The 12,996-nt window shown below is 51.9% G+C and overlaps 1 protein-coding gene across 1 annotated transcript in view; it reads right to left on the reverse strand.

Annotated features, from left to right (window-relative positions):
• The window catches only part of CTBP2 (C-terminal binding protein 2), a 148,156-nt gene that overhangs the window by 100,101 nt on the left and 35,059 nt on the right, over positions 1 to 12,996 (reverse strand). The window contains exon 2 of the mRNA XM_011365467.2: positions 4,950 to 5,053. The gene's annotated coding sequence lies outside the window, so the exon portion shown is untranslated. The remainder of the gene's footprint in view (positions 1 to 4,949; positions 5,054 to 12,996) is intronic.

The following is a 12,996-nucleotide window of genomic DNA, read 5'->3' on the forward strand; positions in this document are numbered from 1 at the left end:
ACATCTGATTTGAGACCTAACATTTTTATAAGAGAAAGCGCATCTCCCCTACCCACTCACACATGCACGTGTCCATCCTCAATCTGAAACTTACAGTCAACATAAAATAGAACTTCCTTCAACAAGTGGGGCCTTGACCCTGTCCCCTGCCCCTCTGCAGGCTGGTGTCACCTCCATCCACTCCTCCCCATTCTTTCTCCCTTTAACACGGACATACTACAAGCCTCAGGAAAATAATGATCAGTCATTTGCCTCTGGTTGTCCCCGTAACCTGGGCTGTCATTTCTCTGTCTGTTGAGGAGGCCGAGCGAGGCAGGTATGCCTGTCAGAGGCTTGCTCGGGTCCCCACCACGGCTGGCTTCAGAGGGGCTTTCCCTGCATCTATGAGTCCTGCACACAAGCCACACGCTCGGGTCAAGCAGCCTATGGTCACGCTCCACTTCACATGGACCAAGTGCTTGAGGGAGGGGCTGACTCGTCATACACCCGAGAACATGAACTTCACAGAGAGCCCTGGACCCCTGGAGTCATCGCCGACTACCACAGGGACCCTCCAACACTGGCGAAGCAAGTCACACTACTGCAGGGTTTCAGCAGGGGATGAGGAGAAGCCTGGGTCCGGGCCCCAGGTCTACAAGCAGGCCCCTGGTGCCAGCAAAGGGACCCGAGCATCCAGTTCTCACCAGTGGGGATCTCGACCAAGGTCATAAGAAGAGAGGTGACCTGCTTCCCAGCATCACACCCCAGTGGGTGCTCAGCGATAATGCACCTCCTGCCCACCGGGGGAGAGAGGGCCCACCGCCCCTCTCAAGCAGGGACCTCCAGCACAGCACGGCTCAGCAGAGACCCGGGCCGGCCAGGGACCAGAGGGCATTCAGGCGGGCTCACTTACTCCCAGACACATGGGTGACAGACTGAAAATTAAGATCCTCTGTTTCGTTCTGCGCCTCCCTGGCTGGGAAATCGACTCTGATTAGAACCAGCAGTCGTGAGGGGCGGGAGGAGGGGAAGGGCCCCGAGGAGGCAGGAAACGGCCCTCCGGGAGGAGCAGGCGCCAGGCACCCGACCGCGTGCGACCAGCACGGACGCTCTATGCCGGGACTGTGAGGTTCTCGACAAAGGACAGGGGCTGAATCGACACCTCCCAGAGGCCGGCTCCCACGTGCGCCTGGATCCGTAGCTCAGGAGTCCAATCCAAACCAGAACCCAGAACCCAGGGCTCCAGCCAGGCCGCCCCGTCCCGATCCACAGGAAGCTGTGGAAGCGGCACCAGCACCAGCACCAGCACCCGCCCTGCCTCAGCCACCTGGCTGCTTGTCATCTGCAAGTCCCCTGGAGATGAAGGCCCGGAGTCTGCCTTGCACCTGTGGTTTCTGACACTGGTGATCGTGCCTCTGGCATCAGGACCGGATCCCAGGTCCCTGGTGCAGGCTGGAGGGAAGGACTGGAAGGCGGATGACCAGTGCAGGCCCTGAGTTCAGGAGGACCCTGGGAGGCCACCAGTGGGACCAGCATGGCCAGGGCCAGATACCTCCCCGACACTCCAACACTCAGAGCCACTGAGATGCGGGTGTTTGTTTCTAAAGTAAGGCAGTACTCTCCCTTCCGTTTTTCAGGAAAGAAATCTGTCTTGGCATCAATGGGGCAGAGGCCCTGATGACCAGGGAGCAGACCGGGACGAACCCTGCTGGCCCGCCGAAGCCACGCTTCAGAGGGTCCACAGCCTGGCCCCCAGGGCGGGCGGTGGCAAGGCCCTGCCACCACCGAGCACCCTACCAGGGCGCGGAGACCTCAGACGGCCCTTCCCGGGGGGCTTGCGTGGTGGGTCACCCTTCTGCCCCAATGGCGCGGTGTGCAGGCCTCTCTGGGGGCAGGCAGCCGGCGACACAGTCGTCGACACAGTTGCCAAACCGAGGCCACTGCGACCCTGCCACCATCTCACTGAGTAAAAGCTATGGGCTTTGCTTTCCACTTCCACTTATTTGCAGGCATTTAACAAAAAGGATTTATTTTTCCGACACTTGTGTTAGATTATGAGGTAACTGGGTGCCATTACAATTGTCAACGCCGAATAACCAAGAGGCAGAAGACAAGGGTCCACCTGAACCTGGGGAGAACCGACTCTGGTTTCAGAAGTCGGCAAACCAGAGCGCCCACTGAAGTTTCATTGTAGTTAACGAGTGACAACATACAGAATGGACAGCAAAAGCAGAACAAAATGCAGCAGGTCTCAATGTGCCATGTCATTAATTCATGAGTAATGACGAAGCGAGCCTCTTTGGGGGGAGAAAAATGAAATGCTTGAACGTATTAAGAAAAAAAAAAAAGCAACACTCCAAAATACCGAGTCTAGAGTAATAGGTGTATAACGCTAGTGAAGACACACTCGAGTCACTCAGAGGATAAAGATGAAGCGTAAATGGCTGTAGCGCCTCCCAGGTCTGCCGTTCCGAGGCTGCGGCTTCTCATGAGCTTTGTGTTTTTCACCTGCTTCCCTCCCCTCCGCCCACATTAAAAAAGACCCGTCTAGTCTAGAGACCTAGGCAGGTGAGGTGTGCCAGGCTGAACCAAGCTGCGGGCCTTCCTTGGGCTGCAATCTAAGACATCCCTATGTACTGATTGTGGGTGGGGCCGGGGTACAAGAGACGAGCCACAGAGGTCCAAGATTTAACACGTGCTTTCTGGGGACCTGCGAGAACTCCACCCTGAGAGTATGTACATGTGTGTTCAGGGGTGAAGGTTAACCCACTGGCAGGGCGCCTAGAGCTGGGGGACAGCCGGGTCCACGGGGCCACAGACAACGTGGGTACGGCTGCAGACACTAGAGGCGCCCGTCCGGCAGTGGTCATGCTCCAATCGTGGCCACTTCCAGTGTCGTACTGACCCTCTCAAGCCCTCACAAAAACCACAACTGCAAATTGCGCCAAAAACACAGCAGTGCTGGGAACCACTATACAAGGCCAAATCAACAACTGTGTTGCAATTTCTCTCTGATGCTGCATCCATTTGGGCAATGCTAGGGTTGCTTTCTCTGAGAGCGAGACCACTGTTACCCAGGACCCCACAGTGGTTCAAGTATCAGGGTGAGTCAAATGACACGCTGTTCCTCAACCACTGTTGATACTTAAAAAGTCCCTTTCATCCTTATACTGTCAATGTCGACTTTCTTATCTTGAGAGGAAATGGTTTTGCAACCCGTGGAGTTTCTAGAATGTACCGAGTGTCACTCAAGTTCTAGCTACACAGACGAGATGCCCCCGCCGGCACGTGAGCCTTGGGCATCTTCCTGTGGAGGACCGGGGCTCCGGGCACGGCTTGGACGCAGACTGGACATCCGTGGGCACGTGGGTGCCCCGTGGCTTTCCATCACCACTGAAACATCTTCAGCCCCAGCACCCAAACTGGGACTAACCCCCACCAGCCCCAGATGCACAGACTGTACAACAGTGCCTCTGCCTGAAAATCCTGGGCCGGTTCCAGCACATGGGGTCCAGAAAAAGGACAATGGGAGAGAGCCAGAAAACAGATAACTGTTGGCCTTGAAAGGCAAAGCTGCATGCATATGGGTGAGGCCCACAGTGACTTATTTCCCCCAGGGGAGGCTCGGTGGCCTTTCCAGGCTCTCATGTGCCCCAGTGCTCGGATTCTGAGAACTGTCCAAAGGTTACAGTCTCCGCTGACGGGTAACCCTCGCTGAATGTCACGCTCTGCTGTGGTCCTTGGCGGGGCGAGCCCTCCCAGGTCACTCCTAGGAAAGGTTTCTGAGCCTCTACCTCAAATTTGAGCTTTTTAAAAGGCAGCGGTTTCTGAGACCATCCCAGTCCAACTACTCAATTCATAAGTGAGGCCTCCAAATGCCTAGAAGAGAGGTGGCTGCTAGTCCCCAGCCGACTACTCCATGGGGAAGTGGCGGAAGACACACAGGGAGATGCTTTCGAGGGGCCACAGCCCACTCCGCGGGTTGGGTTCAGACTGAGGTTCAGCTCGGCCACCCACTGGTGCTCACAGTGCCGACGCATGCCAGGCTGAGACCACAGTGGTGAACTCGACCTTTCCTCAAACCAGAGGCTCCGTCCTATTCGACACTTCAGGGAACAAGTGTAGGGGTGTGACGGAAAAAGACACTGAGAAAATGTGCTCACGCACTCTTTTTTCCTGCTTTAAAATGATGTTGGTAGCTCAAAGAGAAAACAGTCTTTTTTAAGCAGAATAAAAAATCAATCACTTCTGAAAAGTCGCCACTTGGAAACTTTGAGGAAGATCCAAGTTTTGTGGAAAATGGCTAAAGGAATGTTGAAAGTAAACTCGGGACCGCCCCGAGCCTGGTTCCGGTGGAGCACAGGACTACACCGATCGATATGTCTCGGCCACACTCCCAATGAGCGCAGACGGAACCGAAGGCATGCCCACACTCCCCGTCGAACCCACAGAAAAAAATCAAGACACGCTCGAGACGTCCTGGAGGCCGGCAGCTCCAAACATCCGCGCTCACTAAAGACGCACCATCATCCGCGAGCCGCTCCCTCTCTACAGGCGCCCATCCACCATTCCGCTCGAGCGACTTGGGGGCGACACGAGACTAATTCCCCAACTCATTTTTATTCTTTGTAATTCATATGCCGAGAAGCCCTAAGACGACTTCCATTCTGACTTGAGTTCCTAGCAGTATAATTTCCGTTGACTTATCTTTACAGAAGCAGCAGCAGCAACAATCACTTTACACCGAACTATATTGCTTCAGAGTTAATTACATGTATTTTGCTTTTGATAAATGAAAATACCAGATGCAATTAATTGAAAGACAATCAATATGATCCTGCTATTAGACATTCCAGTGAAACATCCAGAGGCTGCCAGCAATCCATAGCCATCGACTAATTGAAAACACATTCCAAAGGGGATTTTAGAAAATCTGAACTTTTACCTGGAGATATTTCACAATAACTCACCAATATCAATCTGTCCACAAACTCTACAGTTCACGCGATGCGTTGTCCGTCTTTTTAAGGGAATCCAGCTTCATTGGTTCAAAACCATTTAAGGCGATGAAACACTAAAAGCAAAATGAATTGGGTCAGTGAAGCTACAGCAGCAATTTTTTTTTGTTGTTTACATCTAGCCATCCTCTAATTGCATTTTTCCAATGCCTTCGACTCTAAGCTACCAGAGGTTATTAAATGGTTTCATTAAAAATACTATTTGTCTTGCTTTAGTCACACACCAGATCAAATTAAGCAGGAGAGCACCAGAACAAATGAACCCTTTCCATCTATTTTGACGCAAAGCCAAGTGTGCAAAACCAGAAGGTGATATTGTGTCATCACCGTGAAAAGGTCATTTAGCTTTCTTTTGGTCTCCAAGTAGCCAGCAAGGGCTCAAAACAATCAATACCCCCAAGCAAAAAGTTATCACCAACTGTTTGAGAAATATGGAATTCTGAAGTGCAAGTCATACGCGCGTGGTTTATAAGTGCTATTAGCATAGATGTGACAACTGTTAATCCACTGTGACTCTGATTAACGGTTGCAGTTGTCCATTAACGGAAGGCATTTTAACTTACTACTGAAATTGATTACTCAGTTAAGAATTCAATCCTGATGTTCAATAAAATTGCACTTTCTTAGCAAACGCGACATGGAAAGAGGTGATGCATTAAACAGCACTCACATTTATTTTCCTACCCATGGAATGAAGAGCAAATACGCGGTGCCATTCACGTTATCTGAACCACTTCCTGAGCTGTAGGGGACAGACGGGGAAGTGACTCCTGTGGCTGACAGAAAAGGCAAACACCTGGGCAGCGGGCACGAGCAGGTGTCTTTTCTGTGGCTTTCTCGTAAGAACAGATGGAATTTCAACAGATGGAGTGTCCAAGTTTAGAGGTAACCTTTCTCCAGCCCCGTGAGAAAGGAGAGGTACGGCTCACGGCAATGAACAGATGACCATTCCAAGACCGTCTTGCGACCAGTCCGGATTCGGATGGCTGATTAATAGTTTTTAGATGTATGAAATGACTGTAACCAGCTTCTCAGCTGTACTCTACTTTTCAAATCATTCAAATCTTAGGAAGCTGGATGGAGTTTCTTAATACAGTTTCTCCTTTTTTTAATCCACTTCCCGTTTGGGGAAAAAAAAAAAAAAAGGTGCCGCTCGCTGCCAGCATTAATTTTACATAAACACGCTCTTTGAGGCTGAAGCGAATCTGACTGGTTTTCAATGTGGAAATAAAATATAAAAACTGTTCTTGGAGTTATTTCTAAACAGAACTTGTCTTTACTCCTAATGTAACAGAAATGCATACATAAACCGGATTCATCAAATCAATCTTCGGCTAACTGTTCGAGAAAGATGTTAACGTCACGCATAGGAAAGCTAGGTTTTCTAAGATTGGACATTTTCAGCGATCGAGAATTACTATATTTTGTAAATGGACATACCACCACTAAAACCAGAAGGCTATAAATAGGATGTCATTTGTTTCCAAAGGCTATGGATATACTAGAGCGATGTGAAAAATATCGATATACTAGAGCGATGTGAAAAATAATAATACAAGCAAGATACCCGTGGCCAACTTTGGGGGTCAGTTTAGGACTGTGAATTATCGGGGTAACTGTTGCAGCCACAAGCGCTGCTGGTGAGTGTTCGTGGGGCACACAGGAAATGGGCGAGAACAATGTAGTCTCTTGGGATTCATGCCGGTGACATATCCTGCCGATTATGTGGAAGCCAGAGGGGACTCACTGAAACTTTTAGGTCCCCTCTACGCCACGTCACGGAACAGAGCATTCGAGTGCCCTGACACCAGCCAGCTGCTCCTTCAGAACTAGAGTCAGGGCCAGGAATGGTTTGAAGACCTGCTCATAAGGTCAGTTATCGTTTACCCAAGGTCAAGAAGTAACTGGCTCCCAACGGTGCCCACACACCACTGTTTACACCCCCAATTTTCCAATTCGAGGAAGAGGGGTGGCAGAGACAGTCCAGCCTCCTGATGGCATTTTATTCCTCTCCGGATGGCTCCACTTCTGGAACATGGTAGGAAACCGAATATTTAACTAATCGAATAATGGAATTTATATCTCTGACTAATATAGCTCGTCCTAGCAGGCCATGGGCTTCCTTTCCCCTTCTATTTCTAATGCTTTGCAAATACTTATGAACACACATATACGTAAACAACGACTTTCCAAATATATCAGGAAATTTTACATATACCTTAGATATTTGGAATGTCTGTAACATTACTTTCGATTTTAAACAAAGATCTGAAGACAAAGGTAACATTGCAAAATCCACCTAATCTTACCAGTGGGTACAGATTCCTACTTTGAGATGTTTCCTAGTAAAATTAAATAGGAAACAGACAACTCTGCTTGAATAGAAGGCTTCACGGAGGAGGTGCCATTTCGTGGATTTCCAAGACAGAAATTCGAGACAGACTGCCCAAGAGAACACCGACAGCCTGCTTACTGAATTAAGAACAGAAAGACTGCCGGGCTCACTGCCTGAGCGCCCGTGGCTGCTGGACGGCCGGAAGTAGTTCCTGGAGACTGGAGGCGCAGAACGGCAACGTGAGGGCAGTCGGCGTGGAGTCGCGCCCCGCGGATGCGCGAGGGGACATTTTCTTGGCGGGATTTCTGAGAACGTCCAGGAGTATACAACAAGACAGAGAAAGGACGCAGCTGATTAAAATCACCACGGCTCCTCCGCCAGCGACCGCAGGAGCCCGAGCGGGCCGGTCCACTGAGCCAGCGGCCGCAGCCAGCAGACCAGTCAGCTCCAAGCTCGCTTGGCCGTTTCCGGCCGGGGAGAAGGGCTATTTTTGGCCTGTCCCATCGACTTGGGTGAATCTAGTAAACATTACTCGGCAAAGGTGTTCCATCCACAGATGATGACAATGAGGGGTACGCGACCCCGCCCCGCCACACACACGCACGGGAGAGGAACAAGCAACACCCAGAGGCTGAAGGAGCCTGAGCCGGGCTGTGGTTCCGGGGGGGGGGGCTTCGACATAGAAGAAACAAACAGTTCAGGACACACTGCCTAGAAGGGTCCCCTCCACCTGGAGTTTCAGTTTCTGGTAATACTAAGTCGGCGCACTCCTGGAGGACCGGCCCTGCCCGCACCTCAACTTCATGTGTCTCCCGAAACTGCGCCCGTGCCCTGCGCGGCACTGAAGGCCCCACACCACCCCAACAGAGGGGAGGGCACACAGGCGGGCCAGCCCGGGCTCCCCCAGCTCCCCCGGCCCCCGGCATCATTTGTGTGACAAAGTGTCCACTTCCTCGCACTTACTGCACATGCATCATTTCTAACGCTATTCCTTGTGTCTCAGGCTCTGATGTGCCAGGTCTCGTTACCACCCGGGGCCGGCTTGAACCCCACCTGGGTTCTTTGCTCTCCCTGACTCACATTTGGGTCATCCAGGCTTTAAAACGCCATCTACTGTCCTGCCATGGGCAGTGGGGAACGCCGCCCCCACTGCTTCTTACTTCTAAGTGGAGCGCCGCCCGCCCCCTCTCCTCCAGGATGGCCTGGGCCTTCGTCAGGAGAAAGGGCCTCAAGTGGACGTGGGTGGAGGTGGCCCAGGCTGCTCGCGGCTTCCACGGGTCTTGCCTTCCTCACGCCATGCTCTTCTGGGATCCAGGGGGCCCCATGAACATTTACTACGTGAGCAAAAGTCGTCCGTTAGGCAGCTGCCAGGAGAGGCTACCGGGAAGGGACAGGGAGCGAGCACGGAGGCACGAGGAGCCACACTCCCTGGGACTCTGTCCCGTCTGAGACGGAGGAGACGGCGTCCACAGGCGAGGATCACAGGTGACAGGACCCTTCGAAAAAGACACGGAAGTGCAGACAGCAAGTACTCAGCAAATGCCAGTCATCAGCAGACTTGACACACGACTCCAGGACAAGGTTGTCCTCATCAGCATCTTCTAAGAACAAAACCCATCTCTGCCCAAATCCTGAGACAAACGGTGCACATGCGGCACAAGAGCCCGATACCCCCAATCCGGTCACTGAGCAGAGCGACGTGCTCCCCCCACCCCACCCTGCCCTGCCCAAAGGTCCTTGCCTCAGTGAAGAGGCCTGAGCAGGGTGGTGCTCAGAAAAGAAACGAAGGCTCTGAGAACCAACCAGAATCAGCCTCTCTCCTGGTAAGTGTTCTCTTGGTGCGGATGTCACCGGCGGCCTGCTCGAGAGGTGCCTGTCCTCACCAAACTCACAACAGAGCCATGCTAGCACGATAAGCCAGCACGCCAGGAAATGCCCATCCTTCTGCAGCTGCAAGGGCCCCCCTCAGGGGACAGCACTGCCCCACCCACCTCCGGCCAGGGAGGCCCAGCCACACAGAACCTGAGCCAGCGCTCAGAGAAGGCTGACCCCACCCTGCAGAGGGCCTCCAGGGAGCCCGGGTGCGACCTGCAGGCGCCTGCCTCTGTCCCCATGCGAGCCCTATTTCCATCTGTTAACTCCTTCTGCCATAGACACTAGCCCCCCAACACTGTTTTGGGGTGTTGGTCTGTGTGAGGTGAGTGACCCTGAGTGACAGGGCCATGATAGGGATGTGAGGGCGTGGGAAGTGGGTGTCAGGGGCTTTCCCATGGATCCATAGCAGGTCCTCACAACTATCTCAAGTTCAAGGGTAGCGGGTGGGAAAAAAGTCTCAAGCAGATGCGGAACTCTGAAGTTTCCAGAAACCAAATGCCTACTCCCTAAAGCAGACCTGCCTGTGTCAGCGAGAAAACCCCCCCTGGCCAGATGGATGGACAGAATATGGCAGGCATTCACTCAAGGTCACAACAGCAGCATGAGTGCGTTTCACGGGACGCCGCGAGCAGCCTTAGGCCTCTGGTCCAGAACGACAAGGGAAGGGCACTGCGTTCCCCATCCCCTGCCACTTATCAGCCCCTGGGTCACACCCTGGCCACACTCAGCAGGTCTCTCACAGCGAGGGTGACATTCCACTCCCACCTCTCACCTGCCCTCAACTCTCCAGGGTCCCTGTGAAGACGAGCAATGCAAAACGACCCACAACAGAAGCAGCATGGCATCAGGGATGCCACCAGCAGACGGGCACGGGAGATGTGGTCTGCCCGCGTGGGGCGCTGCTGGGGCATCTCTGAGCAACATGGAGGGGGATGGGAGGGGCTGACAGCTGCTGAGATGGGGCCTCGCCCCTACCTGTCCCAGCACTCGGCACACTGGGCCACATGTGCAAGTTGCCCTCTAGCCAGGACCTCTGGCTGACACTGTGACCTCACAAGCCCAAGTCACCTGGGATGGCGCCCCTACTCCGTCCCACATTACTTATGCGCCTGCCCAGCCTGTAATTATTAACTTACCCCCAGAAAGGCCTAGTCCAACAGGCATGAAGCAGGGTGGAATTCTGGTTTGGTTGTCACGTGGGAAAAACCAAGCTAACATCTGCTGAAGAGCAGAACGTCCTCTACACGCTAGACAGGACAGGATGAACACCGTGTGACCCGAGATACCTCCACCTGGCTCTAGCCAGGTGACTCCTTCCCAGGATTCGATTCTACTTACCACTGCCCAAGAATAAACAAACCATATTAATGAGCTTAGAAACAACTATCCTTTATCCAGGGGGAAAGCTAATTCTTTCCATGTCCCATACAGCCCACGTTGGCATCGAGACACTTAAGGTCAAAGCAGCACTTCATTATAAGCCCCCCAACCCCCACGTCCAATAGTTTCGACATCAATAAGAAAAAATGCCCTCCGGGCAGAAACGGTACATATAGTCTTTGTAGAGAGAATGTTTATGGAAATTTTGTAATATTAACTATGTTCAGCTGGTTTTAGGTTTTAAGAATGTGAAAAAACCCAACAGCCAAGATTTTAGAACTCTTGTCTTCAAATGCAAGGACAGCCAGTGGAAAACCCGAAGGGAAGTCTTGGAGCTCTGCCATTTGCTTAAGAAAAACAAAATAGGATATTTTCTGTGTTGTCTCAGATGTAGTCAATTAATTTGTCCGTTCCCCTGCTCCAGCAGCGTTCGGCTTTCTACTTTTGTGCCCCACAGAGCCAAGGGATCCAAGATGAGCGAGGGGACCAGGAGCAGCTTGGCCTGGTAGCGTTTGCCGCGTCCATCCGCTGGGGAAACGCTCCATTCTAAGGGGCTCCAGCGATGGAGAAATAATTAAGGGCATGAGGATGCCAGATTTTGGGGGGAAAGGGGAGCCTTGGAAACAACTGGAAAAAATAAACATAGAAAGCAAATCAGTAAATGGTGCTGCTGATCAGGCCTGAAACAGGCCGACTTTTGAAAGAAAGAAAAAAGAGAAGTTCCACGAGCAGCAACCCATACGCACGTCATTTTGTGAATTCAAGCTGTGTTCCCACACCCCAGACTGCCCAGCTGGCCGTGGAAGTGGAGGCAGCTGGTCTGAGCAATATGACCCTCGGCTCTGAGCCTGGCTGTATCCCCATGTGTCTGCAGGAAAGTCAGATGAGCCATGAAGGTCCTGTTAACTCCGAAGAGACCAGAGGGGCCAGGACCCCCTTAAAATCAGCTCAGCCCAAAGAGAAGCCTGGCGGCTGGAGTCTCAGCCCCATGTACGGGCCCCGAAACAGACGAAAGAGACCGGTGTAAATCCACATCACAAATCACACACTTCAAATAGTAAGTGAACATGGAAACCAGCTGCCGAGGCACACACTCCTCTGCGAGAGGGTCTGGAACCTGCCAGGTGTGGAAAGGGAGATGGGCGCCAAGAACAGAGACCAGCTAGCGGTGACCACTGACCGATGCCCCTGGAACGGGTCCGTGGCCCAGGCGACCTCTCTGGTGGAGAGGTGGGCAAGGAAGGGGTGATCTCTAAGCGCCTTCCCACCAGGCACCCCACAGACACCCGTGTGACAAGGGGCATGAGGGTCAGCCAGTAATCAGGGGACCTCCTGCTGCTCAGTACAGTGCCGTAACACCTATACGGTGACAATCTTTAAAATAAACCCCACTGATGACAGAGCAGAATACTGTAGAGTCAGTGAGACAAACACCCCCACCCACTGTCTGGGGGAGTGTGAGGGGAAACCTTTCCTGAAGATCCCATCCCCCACCCCATCCTACCCCCAGGGAGAAATCAGAGTGGTCAACATTTACATAAAAATAAGGAACCATCTAAGATGCCACATAGAGAGAAAATAGTTGGATAACTGCCTCTCCTGACAGCCTAGAGAGCTGTAGCTACGTTATCGTATATTACGATACTTTTATGAACAGATTTTTAAAATTCAGAAATATTTAACAGAAAAAATACTTAGAGGTTAAATAGAAAAGCAAACACGAAACACAGAATTCAAATCGTACATAAATTTTAAAATAGTCTTTAAACAGTGAATTTCATTTTTTAGTATATAAGTATATGCATGAGACAGAAATACAAATCCAGTCTTAAAACAAGTTATTTCTCATGCTAAGATTAAAGGCAATTTTTAAAATGTAAGACTTTCAGACCACAAAAGTCATTTATCGTTTAATTTTCTTCATACTTTCCTATTATTTCTCCATTTTCTGCAAAGGACAGATTCCCTACAATCTGGAAAATGCAGTGGAAACGCTGGGGGGCTCCTACGTGAGGGAGGCTGCTGCGCTGGCCACGCAGAGCTTGAGAGGGTCCCGCACGGCCTCGGCCGTGGCTCCCAGCCTCAGCAGTCTCTAAGTCACGGCTGCACTACCAGGGTGGGTTCTGATGGAAGGTAAACCCCTCCATTCTTGTTCAAGTTCACCCCTCAAAAGGGTGTCCCTCTTGGGGATTCCAGTGTGTAAGTATGAATTCCAGTGCCCCAGCCAACCTGAGAGAACGGGGGGGCGGGGAGCTCAGATCCCATCCTCCCTCCTGGGGGCCAAGGAGAGGAAGGGTCCTGCCGGGCTCTGGGCCAAGGCTCTGCGGACTTCTCGACAGGCTCCGGCCAAGTTCTTGGCCATAGATTAGATTGCAGAAGAATGAGCAGGAAGCAGCATTAAAAAAAAAA

The sequence above is a fragment of the Pteropus vampyrus genome, unplaced genomic scaffold (assembly GCF_000151845.1).
Source record: "Pteropus vampyrus isolate Shadow unplaced genomic scaffold, Pvam_2.0 Scaffold111, whole genome shotgun sequence".
Taxonomy (NCBI): Eukaryota; Metazoa; Chordata; class Mammalia; order Chiroptera; family Pteropodidae; genus Pteropus; species Pteropus vampyrus.